The following is a 24727-nucleotide window of genomic DNA, read 5'->3' as shown; positions in this document are numbered from 1 at the left end:
GGGAAGCCCGAGAGTTATTTTTAAGCTTTGAGAAAGTAACTTCACCAGAGTGACTGGTACTGTGAGAGTCAATAGAACTGTGGTGCTCCACCTCCCTTGGAGAGAACCAGCTGCTGGCACGGTGGAGGTGTAGAGCTGGGCCAGTCCTGCCTGACCCTGGGACTCCTCTACTGCACATTCTTTATTCTGGGGTGCCCCTTTGGTATGGCTGAGATTTTTTTCAACTGGCATAGCATCCAAGCCTTTTTCTTTGCAATATTCCTTCCTTCCTTTTCTCCCTTCAGAGTTGACAGGCTTGTGTCACAGTCTGAAGGCTCATCCTACCTACTCTTGCTCTCTCTCCCATTTGTCCATCACAGTTATTCCCCCCCAGTAAACCTTTTGCACGTCTAATTCTGTCTTATATTGTTAGTTGGCCTCTTGGAAGATGCTAATTGACTCAGGGCAGAATCCAGACTGGAGTTTGTGAAGAAGAGAAAAGTTGAAGGAAGAAGAAGTTCTCCCTGGGAGATGAAGAAAGGCCAAGCAAAACATATAGTATTCTCTAATTTTGTCCTTTTTTTTTTTTTTTAAATTCAAGCTTTTTTTAAAAAAAATTATTTATTTATTTATTTATTTATTTATTTATTTATTTATTTATGGCTGTGTTGGGTCTTCGTTTCTGTGCGAGGGCTTTCTCTAGTTGTGGCAAGTGGGGGCCACTCTTCATCGCGGTGCGCGGGCCTCTCACTATTGCGGCCTCTCCTGTTGCGGAGCACAGGCTCCAGACGCGCAGGCTCAGTACTTGTGGCTCACGGGCCCAGTTGCTCCGCGGCATGTGGGATCTTCCCAGACCAGGGCTCGAACCCGTGTCCCCTGCATTGGCAGGCAGATTCTCAACCACTGCGCCACCAGGGACGCCCCTTCTTTTTTTTTTTTAATTGGAGAGACTAGAACACAGTTATGTGAAACAAAAATCGCTGAAGAGAAAGTTAAGACGTACATACTAGAAAAGGAAAGCAAGAGTAATTAAACCAAGTGTCTGACTCTGTATGTAGAGATGAATTCCAGAGTCTGGAGGAAGATTAGTGAAGAAGAAAAGCAAGTGGTTTCAGCAGACACTAGAGAGTAGGTGAAAGTGTTGGCACAAGAATGGTGCCACAAGAGTCAACTGGGCAGGGGCTCCATCAGGCAAGGCTATTAAATAAGGGGTCCCCAACCCCCGGGCCATGGACCGGTACTGGTCCACGGCCTGTTAGGAACCGGGCCACACAGCAGAAGATGAGGGGTGGGCGAGCGAGCAAAGCTTCATCTGCGGCTCCCCATCGCTCCCCATCGCTTGTGTTTCCGCCTGAACCATCCACCCTGCCCACCCCTGTCTGTGGAAAAATTGTCTTCCACGAAACAGGTCCCTGGTGCCAAAAAGGTTGGGGACTGCTGTATTAAAAGGTCGCAATAGTGAATGGCTACTCAAGTGTGGGTCAAAGCCATTTAACAACTTGATGAGAGAAAAGGAAATTCACCATCATCACAAAGTTGACAACAGAAAGCACTCAGATGTTGGGCAATGCTATCCTGCAAGACTTTATAATTCTATCACCTCCTCCAGTAGCTGTTTGACAGTTTCTTCCAGTTTAAAATTTTGCGAAATTCAATGGTTGTAGAATCTAATAAAGATATGCATGGGGGCTTCCCTGATGGAGCAGTGGTTGAGAATCTGCCTGCCAATGCAGGGGACACGGGTTCGAGCCCTGGTCTGGGAAGATCCCACATGCCGCGGAGCAACTAGGCCCGTGAGCCACAATTACTGAGCCTGCGCGTCTGGAGCTTGTGCTCCGCAACAAGAGAGGTCGCATAGTGAGAGGCCCGCGCATCGTGATGAAGAGTGGCCCCCACTTGCCACAACTAGAGAAAGCCCTTGCACAGAAACGAAGACCCAACACAACCATAAATAAATGAATAAATAAATAAATAAATTTTTAAAAAAAGATATGCATGAAATAGGCAACAATGTGGCAACTCTGGTGTCTAGATCCTCAATTCTTGGTAGGGCTGACTTTCAAAGAGTGAAAAGAAATCAATGTATCTGTGATTTTTCTCCAGATATCTTCATACCAATTAAAAATAATACATTTATTCAAGTATGTAGTTTAGTGCTATGCAGTATTTGTCAATTAGACCAACTAACACCTGTCCTTGAGGTGGTACGTTGTAGATGTTTGAGACAGGAAGAAGGTGTTAACACCAGTGGTCATTTTTTTTCCATCACGAAGAGATGCAAACCATGCTACAGAATCCCTCCCTCATTCTCTTCTTTCTCACTTTCTATTTCCTCCCTCCTCTCAAATTAATTAACATTAATGATGCCTGACAACTTACAAATTCCTTTCACACAAATAATCTCATTTATTCCTCCCAGCAACTAGATGATGTAGTTGTCCTTACCATTCTCTTTTACCTTTTTCAAAAACTTAAAGACAGAAAGATTAGATAGTATTTCCCAAATGAACATCTACAAGTGATGCATTTAGGTCTCAAGCTAAGAATCTGTGATCCTAAAACCTACATTCTTTACAGAATCAACCAGCTGGGGAGGAGTGAAAGAAATAAAAGTGACATTAGAGGGTTGACTCATCAGTTCACTCAAAATAAGAAAATACATGACTTAGATTTTTTTATTATCTGAAAACTGATAGCCATGCATATAATTTCCAAAAAGATATTAATAATTATAGCTTAAGAATTATATAATTTTAAACAAATAAGGAGCGTTGGAGATCACCTAATCCAATCTTTCAACTTTACAGATGAGGAAACAAGCCTAATAAGAATTCAATGATTTCTCAAAAATAAAAAACAAAAACCTCAACTAATATGAGGAATGTTGAGTTTAAGGAATTCTCTCTAGTAGGAAAAACGTTATTAAAACCAAAAATGATTAAGCTATTTCTGACCCCTCAAGAGAGTGATATTATTTATATCAGAAAGAAAATAAATATTTTCCATGTTCCCTTCTACTTACAGAGCTGGGTGAGGGAGGGATAAAAAGCAAACAACTGAAATAGTAAGGCCTCTGCCAGTCCTTGGGAGCAGTTAAAGCCGTGATTACGAGGAAAGTGGTCAATGGAAGTCACTTGGAAGAACAAGGAGCAAATATGAGCCTGGAATAGATGACTCTGTTTACTCATGCTTCCTGCATCTCTGGAAAAGTAGAACTTGGCTAGAAGCTGAGGATGAGTTATTTAGTGGCTCTGCCGTATAGAGGGAAGAACTTAGGAATGAATGGGGACAACCCAGGAGGGGAGACCCCACAAGCAGAGATGGAAGTAAATTTCAGGGAGCGAGCGGGGTCAAGCAGTATGCTGTGAGGCTGTTAATATGGGAAGAAAAGTAGCTCGTAAGAAACTGTGATGTCTAAAATTCAGGTTTAAGTTGTTGGCACTGCTGCAATGTGACCTGTCTCTGCTGGACTATCCAGATCTACAGTCAGACCTGTGTGTGGTATTGGGGGAAATCAAGGGGAAAGAGCTATGCTATTAATCTGGCTCATCCTGGCCGAAGGGAAGAAGTGTTGCAGGACACGACGCCCGAGGGACTCAAGAATCCAGTGGACAGTGGATACAGGAACCTAAAGACCAAGCTGACAGAGGTATCTAGTCCTAGACACTCTAGATATTTCCTGAGGGCACAGGCAAAGTCTGCCCAGCAATCTTGGTGCAGCCTCTGAGATTCCCCAAAGATACGAGTTAGAGAGTTGGAGGTCATTTTATTTATACCCCCAAAGACATCATGACCTCAGCTGACATCTGGCTTTCAGAAAAAGATTATCTGTTAGCTGCTGTTATTTTTCCTACTCTAAGAAATTCAATGATTTTCATTTACAGGGCGAGGATGAGGTAAGGCAAATGGGGCAAGGATTTAACCTTTCTAGAGTGCTTTATACGCTAAGCAACATGAAATACATAGTATTCTTTATGATGCTCTGTAAGAACATATCTTTGTTCTACAGGCAAGAAAACAGATTTGCGCAGAGAGGTTAAGTAACATGTGTAACTGCAAAAGCCAAGATTTTAACACATTCTGCCCGACTACAAACCTAAGCCCTTTCCATTAAGCCACACTTCCTGCCCCGTTGAAGATCTGTAGATTAATATGTTAATCTTGACAGATGACTACAGAATCAGCATGCACTCACTAAGCACATTCCTATAAATAATACAGGACTCCAAAGGCTTCCTAAGTGGAAATATTTCAGAGTATTTTCAGTAAATGGGTCAGTGTGTTAGATATTATGAATATAGAGATGCTCTGCTATGCTAACAGCGCTCCACTTCAGCTATGTTTGAAATCAACTGTCAAACGCATTTCCCCCTATTATTTTGTAATAATATATTTGGTATGTGTATACCGTTGCTTATACTGTGAAGATAAGAAGTTGACCCTGCCCAACATACAGATTTTTTTTCTTTTTTGTCCCTAATAATTATACCATGAAACTGATGTTATATGCCTTGCATACATTCTTTTGGAGAACTCACGGTAGAGTGTTGAAATGACTGGTTACATGATACTTTTCTCCACTAGACCCTTAATTCTCTGTGGTAAGAGTCATGGTCAGCACACAGTAGGTTTCTGATAAATTTTTAATAAACAACGATATGGGACTAATGAGTGATAAACATCATATCTTTTGCGGAGACCCCATTAAAGCTTACAAGGTTTATAAGCTATAAATATCTTTTGGCATTTCAATTGGTAATTAATTAGGATACTTTCTGTAACTTTTCTACACCTTTTAAGGTTCAAGTCCTTTAAATTTATAATTAGCTTCCAATATTTTTGTCTCTAATACGGTTTAAGCTTCTAGAGTATTACATTTGTAATATTATAACTGTAAATAACAGATCATTAGAATGTAAACTTTTGCCTAATGATTATACTTGTATTCTAATTCTTTGGCAAATATATAATCAAGAAAAATTTAACATCATATAATCTGATTAATAGTGTTTTAGTCTCCTAATTTAATAATTCCTGTATAAAGAAAGACATTCACTTAAAACATTAGCAAAAAGAAATAATCAGAATATAACTTAGTACATAAAGATAACAAATGTAGCCCAAGTTCTCAACTCACAAAATTTTCTTGGTAGCCAAAAAATTTTATGTTTGATGTTAAATAGTGACAATTAAAATATGTATCAAGAGTTTCCAGGTTTCTTTCCCCAGATGATAAGTGAGCTGGTCATATGAGAATTAGACATCCTAGGAAACTCTTGGCTGTTTTTAAGTTTTCCCCCGCACCCAATAATCTTCTCTATTTTGATACTGAAAGTAAGTAGGTCTTAAGGTCTTGGCACACTGAAAAATAATAACCATCACCTATAGCATATACCACTGCTTGTACTGTGAGAATAAGAAAGAAACTGACCCTGACCTCGCTCAACATAGAAGTGTTAATTTGTTTTTTCCAGTTAAGCTTAAATAACATCTATTCATGAGGCATCTATTATGTGCTGAGTTCTGCTAGTAATTTGTGATAAATGTTTTGAATGGAATTGTCAGCAGCTGGATGAGGAAGTTAACAGCAAAAGAAAATACTCAGTGATCCAGTTTATGTATCTCATTTTTTTAACGTAATTTTAATGGCTATCTTTCACTGCGAATATACTATGCTCAGTATTAACATTTTTTGTATTTATGTAATGGTTTCTGAAAATTTAATTCTAGAATTTCCTTAGTGATCATCATATTAACAAATGTTTGTAATATGGCCACATTCTTAACTTCTGCTGCCAAAACTTTGGAATATTCAGGACACCTCGTATATTTTTTGTAACACGTCAGCACTAATCTATAACTTATACATCGCTTTGAAAACAATTTAACAGCAGAGCAAAATTTGAAATCAAAGTAATGTTACTGAAACACTCAGAGCTTGTAAAAACAAGGGCCATCTCAATTCATTTCCATTTCAAAAGTCTGCTTCTTTTTGTATTACAGGTGTACAGAAGAAGTATACACACGTGGTTATGAGCTTCAGTTCTGATTAGTATTCATAAAAGTCGAAATTATCTGATTAGACAACACTTGGTAATGTCATTCTTAATGAAAGTATAAGCGGACTTGCAAGATACCGGAGGCTTCAGGGAGTTTTAAAATCGATAACGCTGTAATACTTTCGTTGGTAATCTTTAAGTAGCTCCTAACACAATGGGGACAGCATATGATCAATATTAATGAACAACTGAAGTCAACAGCATGTTTTTCAGGCATTTTTATGCAAGTTCATATAAATATGTCAACAAGATTAATTGCTCACAAAAGCAATAGATCTGTATATGGTTCGCTGCTTTTCTGCATCTACCTTCTCACAATTCCAACAGTAGAGAGTGGAAGTGATTTCTATATGTGTAACATGGTTAGCTTTTCACACATTTAGAGACTATGCCCCAAATCATGAATTCCTCATGATGTGTAAGCAGATTATTAGAAAGTAAATAGGTTAACACTCTCCTGTGACAATGTGTACACAGACCTGGTCAATTTTACAAATTACACTCTCAAAACACTGGTACTTAGATATTAAAAATAAATGTACATTTTAGATTATGTAATAAGGAAATGCCAGTAAGACCATTGCAAGAGCTTAGTTTCACTAGTTGTTTTAGCAATGCAAGCAAATAGGAATAGTTATGACCCAAAAGTTCACTCCAAACTCTCTTCTTAAAAACATGCTAAAATTCTATTATAGTGTTGCTTTTATATTTAATAAGGTTTGAACATTTTGGCAGTTGCCATTTTGAGCCATTGCCACTCTATTTTAAACTAGTTGAAAAAGAAGGAGTTATTCTGGGAACGTTCACATGATTGATGCTTTCAAACCATTTTTTACACTAGTTGCTCCTCTTCCTCCTCCTCCTTCTCCTTCTTCCTCTTCCTCTTTTCTACGCCTTTTTAAACGTAAATTGTAAATTCAGCCATTTGAGGAAAAACTTGTCAATATTTTCCGGGTATTTTGTATATGTATAGAGAGGTAAACTATAAATAAATCTAAAACACTCCATTTAAGGGGAGAATCAGCAAATTTAACAGATTGTTCCTTAAATATAAAATATTTGAATACATTATGAAAACTGAAATCTGAGGCTAAAGAGAGATTTTTCTTTTAATATCTATTGAAAAACTTTCTCCTCGAGAATTAATACCGGACTCTCTTCATATATAACTGTCTAGAGGAAGGCACTGAGATGACTAGTGGCTACAAAGGTGGTTAGGGTTCCTGTGTTAGTTTCCCAGGGCTGCTTTAACAAATTGCCACAAACCTGCTGGCTTCAAACAGTAGAAGTTTACTCGCTCACAGTTCTGTAGGCTAGAAGTCTGAAATCAAGGTGTGTCTGCAGGGCCACACTCCCTCTGAAGACGCTAGGGCAAAACCCTTCCTTATCTCTTCCAGCTTCTGGTGGCTCTCGGTGCTCCTTGGCTTGTAGCAGCATAACTCCAATCCCTGCCTCCATCCTCACACGCCTTCTTTCCTGTGTTTCTCTGCTTTCTCTCCTCTTCTTATAAGTATACCAGTCATTGGATTCAGGGCCCACCCTAGTCCAGAATAATTTCATCTCAAGATCCTTAATTACTTACATCTGCAAAGCCCTTGTGATGGGCTGAATTGTGTTCCCCCCAAATTCATGTGTTGAAGCCCTAACCTCCAGTATCTCAAAATGTGACTATATTTGGAGATACAGACTTTAAAGAGGCAATTAAGGTGACAGGAGGCCATAATATGGTCCCTAACCCAAGCCAATCTCCCTTATAAGAAGAGGAAATTTGGACACACAAAAGAGATATCAGCGATGTTCCAATACCAGAGGAAAGGCCACGTGAGGACAAAGTAAGATGGTAGCTATCGACAACCCAAGGAGAAAGGCCTCAGGGGAAACCAAACCTGCTGACACCTTGATCTTGCACTAAGAGAACAGTGAGGAAATGCATTCTATTGTTTAAGCTACCCAGACTGTGGCATTTTGTTTTGGCAGTCCCAGCAAACTAATACAGACCTGATTTCCAAATAAGGTCACATTCTGAGATTCCTGGTAGAAAGGAATTTTGGACAGGTACTCTTCAATCCACTGTAGTCCCTAAGTAGTTGTTTCTTGTAGCAATGAAGCTGACTAAGGAAACCAGAGCCCTCGTCTATTGTTAGAGTTGGCTGACAAAGCACTCATATTTAGCAACAATTAACACCTTAGCTAAAACTAATTTCACTTGGCTCTCATCACACAGAGTGGTAAAAAAAAAATCTGATGATTTTGGAGATCAGGAGAGCAGTTAAATTTGGGGCAGTGCCTAGGAAGAGTGCAGAAGTGGCTATTTAGGTGCCATCAAGGAGGGCCTGTTGCTGCACGATTGAAGAAAATACTGAAGAAAGAATTAAGATTTCTTGGGGTTGATCTTTAGCCATTTACTCTAGTTTAGAGTTGGGCTTGCCAATGGTAGCACGTTTTTTATGTAGTCAGCCAACACTCTGAGGAAAGCCATTATACACGTTATTTCTATAAACACATGTAATCATTTGTGACAATAGTTGATATGTCCTCTTTTGCCAATAGATATCTTATTAAATATTAGTATGACTTTTAAAAATTATTAACAAAATATAGCAAGAGGATCTATCATTTACAAAATGATAACTATTACTATAGCTCCATCTTACATTTCTTCCTCTGTCCATTCATCCTGCACTGATGCCAAAATAAGCTTCCTAAACCACCATGTCAGCTCAGAATGTTTTATTACTCAAACAGAAATCTGTCTCATTAGTCTGTAGTCACAACGCATATACATTTTTTTAATCCTTCAAAACATGCTGTCTGTTTGGGGACATCTTTTACCTAACCAATAATATTTGCTTCCTGATTGATTATGTGATGTTATCATTAACAGAACAATATGTACTGAACACAAGACAAAAGATAATGTTGCCCTTTGATTTCCTTTCTAAAATAAAGGACACTAATTCTGGCATATTATGCCTATGAACATTAAAGATAGTGTATAGAAGCCTTTTATAAACTACTGAATGCTGTATAAAATTAAGTAATTATTACTGTTGAAGTTAGTAACAGAAGACCCAAGTGCACCTTGAAATCTTGGGTCAATAGGATAAACATTTCTAAAATCTACAGGAAACATGGATATCTAAAGTATGGGCCATCATGATAATCAAGGTCATGTTTTCCTTTTTTTCAGATAGCCACTAGAGTAAGAGAAGGGATTTCCTTGTGAAAATTCCTATGAAACTTTAGAAACCATAAATGCAATCCAATCTAATTGAAAAAACTGACATTCAAAAATTTTTGATTAATCTAGGGGAAAAAAATCTCTTTCTGCTTCTAGTGATTGTAATAAGCCAGCTCTGGTTATTGCCAATAAATCATAAGAATTTCTCTCTAATTCCTTAAAAAGCCCTTTAAAATCAGGGAGCTGTTTCCAAACAGAACTCAGCAAATCACCTGTTTGAAAAGTGCATCTGTCAGAACTCACATTCCATGCATTGCAAAATACAACTCGAGCTCCAGAATACACATCAGCAGGTGGTGCAAAGTGGTAAGATATCATTCAAGTCTGCCATTAGCTATCTTGGTTTGTTTCCTCTTCTACATGTCAGTAGGACGGGGCATGGAGTAAAGACAGAGGAGAGACCAATGTGTTTCTGTTATAAGCAAATATCTGCGCCCAGGTTTCAGGAGCATCAAGCAATCTCACTGTTTCACATGGTGTCTCTAAGCAGCTACAAAATTTCCATGTTCTTCATCAGTCTTCCTCTGACAGCTCTTCACCTTTTTCAGGCTTCTACTGAACTTGCCGCCTGTACTGCATGATTAGCATCTCACTGTATACTGCTTCCTGCTCTAATTATTTTATGGGTCTCTTTTGTCTCCCTGACGAGATTATAAACACTCGTGCACAGGAACCCCTACTCCTTGTATTTTTTTTATCCCCATATACGCTGATAAAGTGCTACATACTCTGATGTTGCTTCATAAATATATGATGATTGACTGAAAATCAGTATTAATTTTAGGAATAACAGCATATAATCTAAACTACCTTTCATAGTCTATAACAAAAACCTAAAGTTTAGAGGTTGGTTGCATTTTCACTTGTAGCCCTTTCTCATCCACACCTAGCAGGTTGCAACAATCCAATTTTAAGCCTGGAGCCAAGCTCAAGTTTGTTTGCTGAAGGCTGTGGCAATTTGTAAAATATCAGACTGTGGATAATCTTATAATTACAAATAGGTATTAAAAGTAGGTGCACTCTTTCCACAAAACTACAGCTCTTTCTTTTGAAATTTAGCAAAGTGGTTTTGATTTTGAAGGCAATAACTGGAGGAGGGGGAAAGGATTTCTATTTTTACTTTTGGAATCTGCCCTCTGTGACTGCCATCTTAACCATGAGGCAGTGAGATCCCTGTAGCTCAGGGATCCAGCTACGCTCAGATGGGAAGAGCATCTACCCAGACTGCACAGCTGAGAATATCGAAGCACAGCTGGACAGGCAAGTTACTGTTTGGACGGCCTCCTTAGGTCTCGCATGCGGCTTCTTTGTGGCAGACTTGAGAAGGCATGAAACGAAGCAGGCATGGATTCCAGCCAGCTGGCCATCTGTTCCTTCACCCACTGTGATAATTTGGTCTTGTAGAATTTTGTTAAGTGAGCATTAAGTAATGACCATGTCAAACAGAGTGTGTAATGAATGCTTCTTAATCACTGGATAAAAGCTTAAGGGATGCTTGCCCAAACACAGAAAAGGTCACCAACACAAATGAAGAATTAAAAACAAGAGAGCAATGAAACAGATGCAGAACAGCAATAATTAACTTATTTTCCATTTTCACTTTTAATCATATTGAATCCATGTCAAATGGAAGATAGGGGTCTCATAGGGAAGCTAGGTAATAGCATCATGGTTCCTACTATCCCACTATGCATGTATCAAACTCAGGAAGAATTTTAAAATGAAGAAAACACGTGAGGGGATTCAGCAACCTGACCTGAGTTGAAAGCACTATGGTTATAGTCATTAACACCAAACTTTTCCAAATAATTCTCCAGAATAAGACCAAGTAGTCACTGACTGGAAACATACATTCTGTATTTTTTTTTTAAAGATCAATTGAAATATCCTATTCTGAGAAAGCATCTTTTTTGCAAAGTCATAAACCTTTTTAATTCTCCCAATGGAATGATGTACTAGATAAACTGTATTATTGCAACGGTCTCCTACTGCCTGGAATTCTGAAGTCCATAAATTTAGACTAATCTTGGACAGTCAATGTTAACGCCACTGTTTATAAAAATGAACCAGAATGCTTTACCTGATTAAGTTACCATCTTATCACCTAAAGAAGATAATATCTATTCCTAATATCCTGCTTATATGGTTCCCCAGCTCAAAATGCCTTTCTTCACCTTCCAAATTTCTCCTTCCCTCCAAAACCTCCCCAAGTTTCATAACCTCCGTTAATCTTTCCCTATCATTTATTCTTATTCTCTTCAACAAATTTTTTCTGTTACTCTCTATTATAGTCATTGTTTCATTCATTCCTTCATTCATCCTTTCATTCACAGAATTATTCGGTTCATATTTAGAGCTCATACTGTGTTCCAGACACAGTGCTAGGTACTAGGGTTATAATGGTGAGCAAAACAGATACTCTTTCTGCTCTCATATAACTTCGATCAAGTGGAAGAACTGACACCAACCAAAAAAATCACATTAAAAATGTAATTTTTCAATGAGTCATGAAGGAAAGGTATACAGTATTCTGAGAACCTATTAATAGGAGGTTTCCCGAGGAAGTTACACATAAGCTAGGAACTAAAATCCAAGTAAGAGCTAAAGTAAGGAAGGAGATGAGTTTTCCATTCATAGGTCTGTGGAAGGGTCTTCAAGGAGTCCAGTATAGCTGGAGTAGACAGAGCAAAGACAGAGATAGATAGGGACCAGATCAGGCAGGCTGTCAAACATCATGTTAAAAAAAAAAAAAGAGGGCTTCCCTGGTGGCGCAGTGGTTGAGACTCTGCCTGCCAATGCAGGGGACACGGGTTCGAGGCCTGGTCTGGGAAGATCCCACATGCCGCGGAGCAACTAGGCCCGTGAGCCACAACTACTGAGCCTGTGCATCTGGAGCCTGTGCTCCGCAACAGGAGAGGCCGCGACAGTGAGAGGCCCGTGCACCGCGATGAAGAGTGGCCCCCGCTCGCCACAACTAGAGAAAGCCCTCGCCCAGAAACGAAGACCCAACACAGCCAAAAATAAATAAATAAATAAGCTAATTAAAAAAAAAAAAAAGAAAGAGAAAGGGCTTTATGGGGATATATTGACATGTTTGAGCAATAGGATAATATGATTGGAAATTCAATTTTAAAGATAATCTGTGTGCTTTATGGACAATACTTTGGAAAGTATCAGCATAGATGAAGGCAGACCAGTTAGGAGTCTTCACTCTAGTACTGGTGAAGCATGATGGGAAGCCTGGATTAGAGTGGTGGGCGGGGGGATATGGAAAGAAATACACAGATTTGAGAAAGAAGGGTCAAGGATGACTTTTGTGTTTCTAGATTTCACATCTCAGTAGTGTGTGCCATTCCCTAAGACAGAAGTACTGGAAGAGGGTCTAGATTGGAAGGGAAGATCATGAGTCAACTTTTGGATCTGTTATTCAACAGGAGGTATCAAGAAGGCAGAAAAGAGTATGGCCTAGAGATATAAATGTTAGTGTCCCCAGTATAGGTGGAAATTAATGGGTATGGGTACAGTCACCTATGGAAAGACTAGAGATAATACGGAGAATCGAGGACCAAGACTCAAGATATGCCATGACTTAATGGCTGGATAGAAAATGCAGTGTTCAGAGAAAGCAACTGGAGAGGTAGGAAAAAAATCAGCAGGAAATCAAGTGAAATGATTATGGCACTTAACATACTGCTTTACATTATTAATAAACTATTTAACAAGTATACATTTTATAATTCTGAGTAGATTTTAAGGTTCCAAAAACATGAGATTTCTGTTTTACACTTCTTTTATAACCCACTCGGTGTTTTATATACCATTTAGCACACAACAAATACTTGCCAGATGGATGAAAAATGTTCACAACTCTATGGACTGAATATACTGGCAAAGTATGTTAGGGATTTAAGTGACATTATTCTATACCAAGAGGACATTCTGGTCGATCCTTTTGCTTATCTAGGGAGTCACTTTCATATAACTACAGGAAAAGTCAAGTTTGATAAACTGCCAATACTTTCTGTTGCTTCCAAAATAAAGCTTATTTGGTCTATAGAGGTAAAAAATGTTTTAGCAATCTCAATTCCTTTTAGAATCCACAAGAGGTAAAGAAAAAACATGGGAGAACTAAAAGAGTTATATGAAAATGAAGAAAGGCGGGAAAAATACATGTTGAGAAAATATACATGTTTTCCGATTTACCTAAAGGCCTTTGGCTGTTTTTGATTTTCCATGATCTCTCTGGTGCGACTCTCAGTGTTGTACTGTCATTTCACTAACCTTAGAAATCCTTTTGTTTAACTACACTTCTAAAACTGGTTGCCATAAGATCATTCTGACAAGAGAACCCAGTTAATACTGCTATAGTATTAGGCTGAGAAAAACCTCTATCAAGATTTGCCCATAGGCATACAGAGTGAAGTAAGTCAGAAAGAGAAAAACAAATACCTTATGCTAACACATATATATGGAATTTAAAAAAAAAAAAAAGGTTCTGATGAACCTAGGGGCAGGGCAGGAATAAAGACACAGACGTAGAGAATGGACTTGAGGACATGGGGTGGGGGAAGGGTAAGCTGGGACAAAGTGAGAGAGTGACATGGACATATATACACTACCAAATGTAAAATAGATAGCTAGCGGGAAGCAGCCACATAGCACAGGGAGATCAGCTCGGTGCTTTGTGACCACCTAGAGGGGTGGGATAGGGAGGGTGGGAAGGAGACGCAAGAAGGAGGGGATATGGGGATATATGTATACATACAGCTGATTCATTTTGTTATACAGCAGCAACTAATACAACATTGTAAAGCAATTATACTCCAATAAAGATATTAAAAAAAAAAGATTTGCCCATAGGGATAAGAACTGTGTGGGTAAAAAAAAGAAAACGGAAAGCCATTTAAAAATAATAACATCCCACTTTATGTAAAGTTCTTGTCTGTTCGCTTCCTAGTAGACATGAAAATGTAGCAGGCAGTTAAATATTTGAGAACTCTGGAAATCCACTTAAAAATGTGTATAACAATTTATTATCATTGCAAACCCAATTTAAAATGTTGAGCTATTAAACACAATTCACTTTCTAACCCATGAGCGAAAGTATTAAATGTATGCAGTACAGATCTGCATTATTATAAAAATCTTTATTTCCACTTCTCCATCGTTATGCATTTAAATTTGTAAATTCCATGTTACATTAATCACATGAACATAGATGGGCAAATTTTAGATAGAGAGCTATGGTAATCACTGTATTCCCTATAAAAGAAATCATTCCTGCTGACAATTTTGTGGTGAATTTTGTTAAAATCTGACTATAGTTCATAAAACGGTAAGGTTTCCTTCACAAAAGTTATTAGATGTTTAAGCCCTTCTCAGCTTTATCAAAATAATAAAAAATTAAATACTACACTTTCATAGCACTGTCTTTGGACTCTGACATTGTACTCAATACTACATAGAATATGGCCATATAACCATTAAAAGAAGTGGCAATAACCCATGTTTGACTGCACTGTGATTTAATATTTATAGTGTTTTCATGATCCAAATAAAGTATGCTGATTAAAATGATCAGGATGTCACCATCTGGAGAGACAAAGAAGCTGAGGTTCACATCTTCAGTATAAAATGCCTCAGGTTATTTCTGCCTGTTGCACTTTCTTATTTCCAACACAATTTCTGTTAGAGGAACTATCACAGTACAGAGAAATTATATGCAGTAGTCAATAAATGAATTAGTCAATGAGTGAATACCTTAAATAATTAATTCAAGAAGTTATTATCAACATGCAATTTAAATACAGTAGGTCTGAAATTTAAATACAGTAGGTCATTCTTTAAGGTCAGCATATCAGATATAAAAGATTTTCAGAGCAACCAATAATTTACTAGAAGTGACAAGAATGTGTAGCTGCTACTTGGTCAACGTGGTATGGCTTTTAGAGTAATTTTTCCTGCAAAAAGCCTTTTAAAATAATTCAGGAGTCTGACTGAAGTAGGTAAGAAACAATGAAGAGACTTATGATTGTTTATTTAGTGCTTCAAAAAAATCAGTTGTAAATATACAGACATGGTAATTTCCAAAGGAGCAGCTAAACAATATCTTCACACCATTGTACAAGATACTATGGAACTTTGATAGGAAATACATGTTGAATTCTAATGAAGATTGGCAAGCAGCAAAAATGTCTCTAATTTGAGTATTCAAGGATAACCGTATTGTTCAAGATTAAGTACGTTTTAGATGTGGACTCAGGCTCACCCTCACAACTGTAGTAGGAATGTTATTACACTGTTTTAATATTTTTCTGAATAAAATAATTTTGACCATGCTTTATGTCACTGAACTTGAGACGGGGGCTCCAAATTTTCCTTGATCTATGTGCTAGAGGGGAACCTGAAATCCTGAGAATATCAGCTCTTTACACAGAAGCTAACCTAGTGCACCTCTGGGCTAAAAAGTGCAGTCTTTGATTCAGACACTTGTGGTCATCAGGCCTCTCAACTTCCCTAAGAGGAGGTCCTTCCGAACTCTGCCTATGTTGCCCCTTGGAGCATAAAAGGTGTATATGCCTTTACCCTGCATCCAGCTCCTTAGGAAATGCTATTGGTTCTATCTTCAGGATATCACTGAGTGGCTATAAAGCCAGGGAACACAGATAAACACTCATAACAAACGATATATTGATATTACAGTACAAAACAATGAAATAATTTGTGTCTATATGGCCCCTGTTGCTGTATTGAACATGACAGTCAGGCTTCCACTTTAGGAACTTTGCACCGGCTGTTCCCTCAACCTAAGAAATTCTTCTGCTAATTCCTTCACCTCTATCAAACCTTTGCTCAAAATGATGTTACCTGTTTTCTACTCAAAATTGCAAACCATACCTTTACCCCCAATATTCCTATTTCTCCCTTACTGTGATCTAGTTTTCTCAAAAGCATTTACCACTTTCTAATATAACCTATTTATTTTTATCTATCTATCTCCCTATTTATCTATCTACGTATCTATCTATCATCTATCTTTTTGGTTTTTGCTTATTGTCAGAAAGCCCCCTTGCTAAAATATAAGCTCCATGAAGACACAGAACTTTGTTTTCTTCACTTATATATCCCAAGTGTCTGTCAATGATGTACTCAGAATATTTTTGCTGACTGAATATTGCATTTAAGTGGCTAAGTTTTCCAAGTATTTGTCAGGAAACAATATTAAACTTATTAAATACTATCAAAGCTGGATTTAGCCCTGCATTATGCCAAAAAGGCCATTATCCATGTACGTAGGATCATTCTGACAAACAAAAAAGTGCTTTTATAGGATTATTTTTGCTGTAATCCCACTGACCTACATAAAAACCAAACAAAATGAACGAACAAACAAAAAAAACTTTTCGGGAAAAAAACCCAAAACAACCCACCCCGCTTTATTTACTGTGAGGAGTCATGGTATCCGGGATCCAAGGAGCATCTCTGAACTTGAGACCAAGAATAGTTTTGTGTTTCATGAGCGACAGATCTAGTTTATTCTTATGAACAATTTAAATTTATAACATCATTCAGTCATCAGAAACTTATTAGGCAGCTGCCATGTGCCAGACACTGGGTATAGTGAACAATATCAAAAACAGCCAATGGCCACAAGAATCCTGTATGCCAAAGAAGATTACAGACAAGTAACTAGAAAACTTCAATATAATGAATTAGATGCTAATGTATGGCAAGTACGGAAAGCTCTGGGAGAATGTAGGAGGAATACCTAATTCAATATCGGAAACTCAGTATGATATCCTAGATAATGAACATTTAAAGCTGAGATCCACAGGATGAATAGGAATAGGTTGATAAGGAAGGTAGGTTATAGCCCTCCAGGCAGAGGAGGGCTTTATCATGTATGAATACTCAAAGTAAAAAAAAAAAGCATGACTAATTTGTAGAACTGAAACAAATACAGTGTCATTAGAGCCTGAAGTGCAAGAGGGAAACTGGTAGGAGAAAACGTCAGACGGATTAGCAGAGCCTAATTATGACAAACCTCACAAGTCAAATAAGGGATTTAGACTTTATCCTGAAGATAATGGGAAGTTAAGAGTTTTAAGCAAAGAATGACTAATCAGATGCACACAAACTGAATGTGCAGGATTAGCTACTTGACGGAGTTACCAAGGGATGATTTCTATTTCCTCTACAAAGTGTATGTCTGCCTCAATAGTAGAAAAGATACAACCTGCAGCCACTATGGAAAACAGTATGGAGGTTCCTCAAAAAACTAAAAATAGAGTTGCTATATGATCCAGCAATTCCACTCCTGGGCATATACCCAGACAAAACTATAAATTCAAAAAGATACATGCACCTCTAACTTCAGAGCAGCACTATTCACAATCGCCAAGACATGGAAACAACCTAAATGTCCATTAACAGATGAATGGATAAAGTGGATGTGGTGTGTATATATATACACACATACACACTATGGAATATTACTCAGCCGTTAAAAAGAATGAAATAATGCCATTTGCAGCAACATGAATGCATCTAGAGATTATCATACTAAGTGAAGTAAGTCAGAAAAAGAAAGGCAAATACCATATGTTAACACATATGCAGAATCTAAAATATAATACAAATGAACATATCTATGAAAGAGAAACAGACTCACAGACATAGAGAACAGACTTGTGGCTGCCAACAGGGATGGGGGTGGGGGAGGGAAGTATTGAGAGTTTCGGATTAGCAGATGCAAACTATTATATATAGGATGGATAAACAACAAGGTCCTACTGTATAGCACAGGGAATTATATCCAATATCCTGGGATAAACCATAATAAAAAAGAATATGATAACTGAGTCACTGTACAGCAGAAATTAACACAACATTGTAAATCAACTATCCTTCAAAAAAATTAAAAAAAAAGATAGTGGGAGGTAGTGTGATAGGAAACGTAGCAGAAGAATTTTAAATAGAAACTTGTCGGGCTTAGGAGATATGTGAGGAGACAATCAGAGGGTCTGTAGGTAGTACTGATGTTCAGTTGATGCTGAAGACTAGGAAACTGTGATGGCACCATTCTCTGCACAACATGACATTTCTTCTGCTGTGTTTAGAAGAGAAGGATGATGATACCCTTAATCCAGAGTTAGGAGCTTTTTAGTTGTATGCAGCTCAGGAATGGCAAGGCAAAGGAAATGAAAATGTGTGCAAGAGAGTGGTTTTGATGATGGAACTTGTGGTCTTTACTAGTAAAAGGAGGGTGGTCAGGCTCTAAGGAGCTGAAAGAGAAGGCTGGAGTAACACAGGGATTGGAGGTCTGAGATCAAAGAAAAGGTGTAGTTTAAGAACTAAATCAGTTCTGGATCTGAAGAAAAAAACAGATAGTACTGAGTTAAGTCACATAATAAAGGCATACGCACATTTTGAATATACGTTTACAAAATGTTAGAGACCTGTTAAAGATTACCAACGTACTGAGCCATTCTTGACTTGATCAGAACGAGGAAAAGAGAATTAGCATGAAAGTAACATTCTATGTAACACTGTGTCATTCAGGGTTATTAATGTCTTCTTTGCCCACCAAGCTCATCCAATGACAACCAGCAGTAAGTACCATACTTTTGGAAACACTGTGTTAAGACAAAGGACATTTCTGGGAAGATGCCCAGCATGTCATGGGATTTGTGTGCCTTGGAATGGGGCTCTTCAATTTCCAGAACAAGGTGAGCAGCAGAAATTTGGATGTGACCAGAGTAAGCAGAGCTGTATGAGAACATGGCCTAGTGAAGATCACGAACCAGAAGGCTTCCAGTTTTAGGAGTCACCAAGACATGATGGTTTCTGAGATGGAATGAGATTGCCTGGTTGTAAGATTTCCAGACTGATTAATTCCCAACAGGATCCCTACTTGATGGAGAGACTCAGACCTCTGCGTAAAGAGCAAATTGCAACTTGAATTGATTTTGCTCCTGAAAAAGTCTCTGTTCAGTGGGTAGTGATGAGATAGTCCAATGTGTTAGGATCTTTTATCTGTTGAAAACATATAAAGTTAAGGAAGACGTTTAGAGCCAAAGTCATAGCTCACCTCTATCCTACACGTCTATGCCAAGAGTGTGCAACCCCTTTAGACACAGACCTCACCCCAACTTCATCTTAATTTGACTGCTTTAATTTTTTTTCCTTTGTCACATGTAACCAGAAGAACATACATCCTCACTCTTTCTAACCACTTTTGGAAAGAGATGGAAAATCCTTATACTACATATATTGAAAGTTCAAACATCACAAAAAAGGAAGACAATAGGCCCCAAAATGTGATCCAGCCCAAAATGAACACCTTTTAGGTAAGTAGGGTGTTTTGCCTGGCAATACTTTCTAATGAACTTGTTCTCTTATACTTAAATAGGTCTTTGCCATTACCTGGAAGCATGAGATTTACAATAGGAGAATTGAACAAAGCGACAGATTTCAGAGCAAGAGGGAGGTTATTTTCTTTTTCTCTTTTTTTTTTTTTGGTTGTTGCTGTTGTGTCCTTTTTATTTCTTCCAGGGGGCCTCAAATCTCCAGTAAAAATTTTGCAACAGGAAGCTTTTGTGTCAGTGGGATTGAAGAGGCTTTAGTGGTGCACAGTAAAAGGAAATGCTAGCTTCTTCCTATCATACCTCAGCTCAACTGAGGGCTCCATTAGCAGCAGCATTTGGAGGAGCCCTGGAAACTTATCCTGTGACCAACTACGAAGTGAGCAAGGGCTGATACCCAAGCTGAGAGCAACTAAAGCAAATAGTATCTAATGACTGAGGAAAACAAGCCCTTCCCAAGTCTATAGATTTGGGATTTCTAATAGTATATTGGTATAATTCCCCAAGAAGCTTGGAAAAGTAGGGGAACTGGGGTGATTACAATCAGAATTACATCCAGGGATTAATTTTCTTGAATGAGTTTATTTAGAATATGAATTATAAATGTTGTATGATTTACATCTGAATTTAAAGATGCCTCTGTAAAATCATTCTGAAAAAAAGGCAGAGTATTAATCAATCTATCTAATGTGTTCCAAATTTCTCAGGGATTAAGCATGATTCTATGTAAAGTTCTTCAGCACACATAAACAATGAAGCATATTCATTTTCAATAAAACAAACCAGACATAAAAATTAATTAGTATTTATGAGTAACTGAAGAAAATATAGCAAACTTTCTTCCCAGTTCTAAAAAAAAAAAAATCACAAGTTTCAAAATCAGAGTCATAATATACACAAAGAAGAATAGCTATATCATCTTAAATTATTACATATTTTAATTGATGATATTTGATGAGATTTCAAATTTAGAAGTAGGAGTATATTTTCATATGACACATCCAAATAATTAAAGTTATTACATAGTTTTGTGAAATATTATACTTGTCTTAATAAAACTGAAGTGATTAGTCATATAATTACTCTAATGAAACTGAAACTCATTTTAAAAGAAACAAAAAAAAAATGTTTTGTTTAAGTCCATATCAGGCCAATGTTAGCAGCAGACAGGCATTACTGATTATGTAGATTTTGATAGTAAGAAAAAAACTTCCTCGGAAAGTACTGGCATAATGGGAAAGAAACTGGAAAAATTGTCTTATATGGGTAAAAACTGAGTGACAAATCTTCCAGTTGATATGATTTCCACTAAAATTCATCTTCACAGGAAAGCCTAAGATAATTATTTATCAAGGATAAGGCACTTAGGCATGGAGCACAGTAAAGCCAGGTGTTTTGTAACATTTTAATAGAATATATTTGTTTGGGTAATGAAAAAAATTAATTTGTGTATTACATCTCAAAGAAATAATCTGTGATATGAATACTAATTCCCAAATATATACCACTTGTGTCTTGTGGCGAGAGCAGCTAAATAATTAGTTTATAATCCATTTTTCTCCTTTTATCAGGGGTATGATCCAACGGAAAGAAAGGCAGATGTTTCCGTTCTTTGTAAACATACAGATAACTAAACCTGCTAGCAAATGTTTGCTAGGAGGAGACATCTTACCTATGAATGTTTTTAGCGGTATATCTCTAGTTTAGGATTATTTCTGGTAAACAAATTTCAATCCAGAATTTATAAGGCATAGTTCCATGGCAAATGTCATATAAGCTAATAGCTACATGAAGATAGACTATTATCTAAATAACCCCCATGGACGTCGTAATCCATGTCCAAACTTAGAGACCTCATCTGAAATCATTAGTAAGCTTTGATATTGGCTAAGATCTCTGATTTGTGTAAGGCTGATTTGACAATCTAATCTTTTGAATTAACTCTACTTACTCAACCTTTCTAGAAAAGTTTTATAGTAAAAGTGAAACATTTGAAAAAGTACAAATGCCCACAAGTTGAGGAATAGTTAAGCAAACTTCAATATAACATAACTATGAAGTATTAATAGAATAGAAAATTGCCAATTAAAGATATGAAAACAACTTAGCTATATAATAAAATCTACATAAAATTCTATTAAATGCAGAAAGAGCACAGTTTATGCTACAACAAAGTAAAATGTGGTAAAAGTAAAATAACAGGCACTGAAAGAATAGATTTTTTTTTTTTAATCTATGGATTTTGGATGGAGAATTTTGTTGAAAAGGGTTTGAAGAAGGGGAAGGTCAATGTAGGCAGGAAACCAGTGTGCAGCCCTTGTAATTATCAGATTAAAATCATCAAGACTTCACAAATATTCCAGGTCTCCTAATAGACACATGGTAGTGTTGTACTTCCCCACCCCTTTCCAAGTTAGTAGTGGCTATGTGAATTTCTTTGACCAATAATGTGAGAAGTAATGTGTGTCATTTCTGACAGATATTTTCAGAACTAATTAGTGGTTAATCATGCCTGCTTCACACTGTGTTAATGATTATAGAAGCAACTGTTGAGATGTACCATTTGCGGGCCCGGGGCCCTGAGTACAATGAGCAGAGATCCCTTACTGACCCACACTGGACCTGTGTGACAAGCCACTGAGATCTGGATGTGGCTTATTCTTGAGGCATAATGAAGTTCATCCTGACTGATTCAGCAAAAAACAAAAAAACAAAAAACAAAAAAGGTAATGGGAGTCTAATTCCTTCACTGTTTAACATTTTGTAAACCACAAAGAGCTAAGCAAAATTTGTGCAAACATAGATTTTTTAGTCCTATAGGATATCAGTTAGGAGTATTTAGTAAGGGGATAGACTTAACAGTATTGCAGAGTAAGAATGAGATGATCTTAACAGGTCATGTTCAAGAAGAGAGTGAAATAGAAGGTGACTTGGATGTTTTATGCCTGACAGAGAAATTGGTAATGCCATTGAGAGAGGTAACACATGAAAGCAGGGGGGAAAAAAAAAGTTTAGAATATTCATTTTTGCACATAGACCATTAGATGTGTCTGGCTGATGTCTGAAAATGGAAATATGAAATTCAGGAGAGAGGCCAGGGCTATAGAGAAGAGGGAGAAGAGAAAGCAGTCTCCCATATTTTATGAGCTGAGTATTCCCCTAGGTATTTTACATATAATATCTCCAATAATAATTACAATTTCACCATTGCACTGAAAAAACTGAGTCACTAAGAGGTTTAGCTACCCAGATTTGGGAATACTCTATCCATATAGGAATTAAGAGAAGCCTGGGGGAGAAAAAGGGGCAAGGAGATAGATAGTAAAAGCTATATTCAAAAGACAGGCAAAAGAAAGAGGACACTAAGTAAAAACAGACAATTTTAAAGCCAAACAAAAATACAGAGCCACTGAGGTCAAGGGGGAAATGTCAGGAGGTAAAAGACTGTTGTTCACGTTGAATACTGCAGAGAAAACTAACTAGATTCATTATCTTCAAACTACTGAATTTTGACTCAAAATGGTTAACTTATGAGAGGCAAAAGCTGAAAAGTATCCAGCTTTTAATATATTAATATTCTGCAGAACATTAAGCTGAATGAATCTCAGAGATGGGTTGTTTTATGAGCATTACACCTCATGTTTGCCTAAATTAAAATCTAGGGAATTAAGTAAACACTACCACTAGGAATATTTTTTATTTCTTTAGATAAAAAAATCTCTTGCAAAGATGACCCAACAGATGAATGAACCCCTTGACAGGCCTAAATCATATAGGTAAATTAATTCCACAAATTGCTCTCAAAAGGAATTTGAATCTCAGTGCTGATTTTGGTATGCCAACAGCACATGTTCCTGGTGGGTCATAATGCTTCATGAGATGCATGGGAACCTCTGAATCAGATGAATATTCAAAGTGATTTTCAGAGAAATCCTAAATTAGAATGCACTTCAATGATTTAATTGAAAGGTCACATAGGTGAGTGACTATTATAAAATCTATAACATAATGGAAGCATTGTACTCTCACAAGTGGCAGTTAAGAACTTTAGGTCAAGGGCTCATCAAATTTCTAGATTTATAAGAAGACAATATTCTTTACTTATAAAAAGTGTTCACATTTCTCTAAGGAAAAGAAACCTCCTTTTTTAATATAACTTAAGACAAAATACTTGTATTTCTAATATTAACTATCTCAGAAAAGAGGCAAATTTTAAGTAAAGCAAGTGCACGTCTGTAGATACATTCTTTTTTTAACATTTGAATTGTTACAGGCTTTTGCCAATTCCTTAGACATGATCGACAATTCTTGCAGATACTGAATTCTTCCATTAGAAAACAGCTTGGACTTTACATGTTTGTTCCACTTTTGTTGCTTTGTACTTTTATTACTTTTATTTTAAAATAGGTGTGAAAGCAAAACATCAAACACGATTTTACCTTACTGAAGAATGTTTACAGCATTTTTTGGACAAATAAACCCAATAATCATTATTATAAAATTTATTTAAAATACTTCATTAGAAAGTTATTAGTTGTCCAAGGACAAATTACACATTTATATAGTCCTATTAGTCAAATTCATTTTCATATATATATACTTCAGGGAGTAATGTCTACTGTATATCCCCTGAAAGTAACAACATAGAATACAAGAGATTTTAACATTAAAATATTTTGAACACTATTTATCCTAATTATATTTGGTACAGAATTTATTTCCTTTATTTTCATCAAAATGTAGGTAAAAATGTAACTGAATTTTCACAATCAAGATACTATCTTTTTAGAACCAACTTCTATACTTTTGATGTTCAGCCCCTTCTTTAATTAAAAAATGATTTCTTTTTCTTCAATTCTATCATAAAATTTGCAAGCATCTCCATTAAGAGTCGAGTTTTAGTTATTATCCAATTATTTTCTGTCTCTAGGTCTACATGCAACCTGTTCTTCCCTTATTGGCTTGAGTTCCAATTAACTTGGAAATTCAGCAGGCCCCTTATGACTGTGATATCAGTATCCTCCAAAGAGTCTTCTGCTCTTCTTTGAAATAACATATTAGTGATCTCAAAGTAGCTCTTAAAA

The 24727-nt window shown here is 37.0% G+C and overlaps 1 protein-coding gene across 2 annotated transcripts in view; it reads right to left on the bottom strand.

The window, feature by feature from the left end:
* The window catches only part of EDIL3 (EGF like repeats and discoidin domains 3), a 432319-nt gene that overhangs the window by 225995 nt on the left and 181597 nt on the right, over positions 1-24727 (bottom strand). The gene's annotated exons all lie outside the window — the stretch shown is intronic.

Source organism: Balaenoptera physalus (assembly GCF_965194825.1).
Source record: "Balaenoptera physalus genome assembly, chromosome: 3".
Taxonomy (NCBI): Eukaryota; Metazoa; Chordata; class Mammalia; order Artiodactyla; family Balaenopteridae; genus Balaenoptera; species Balaenoptera physalus.
Note: the sequence above shows the minus strand (reverse complement) of the source record. Positions and strands in the feature narration are given on the sequence as shown.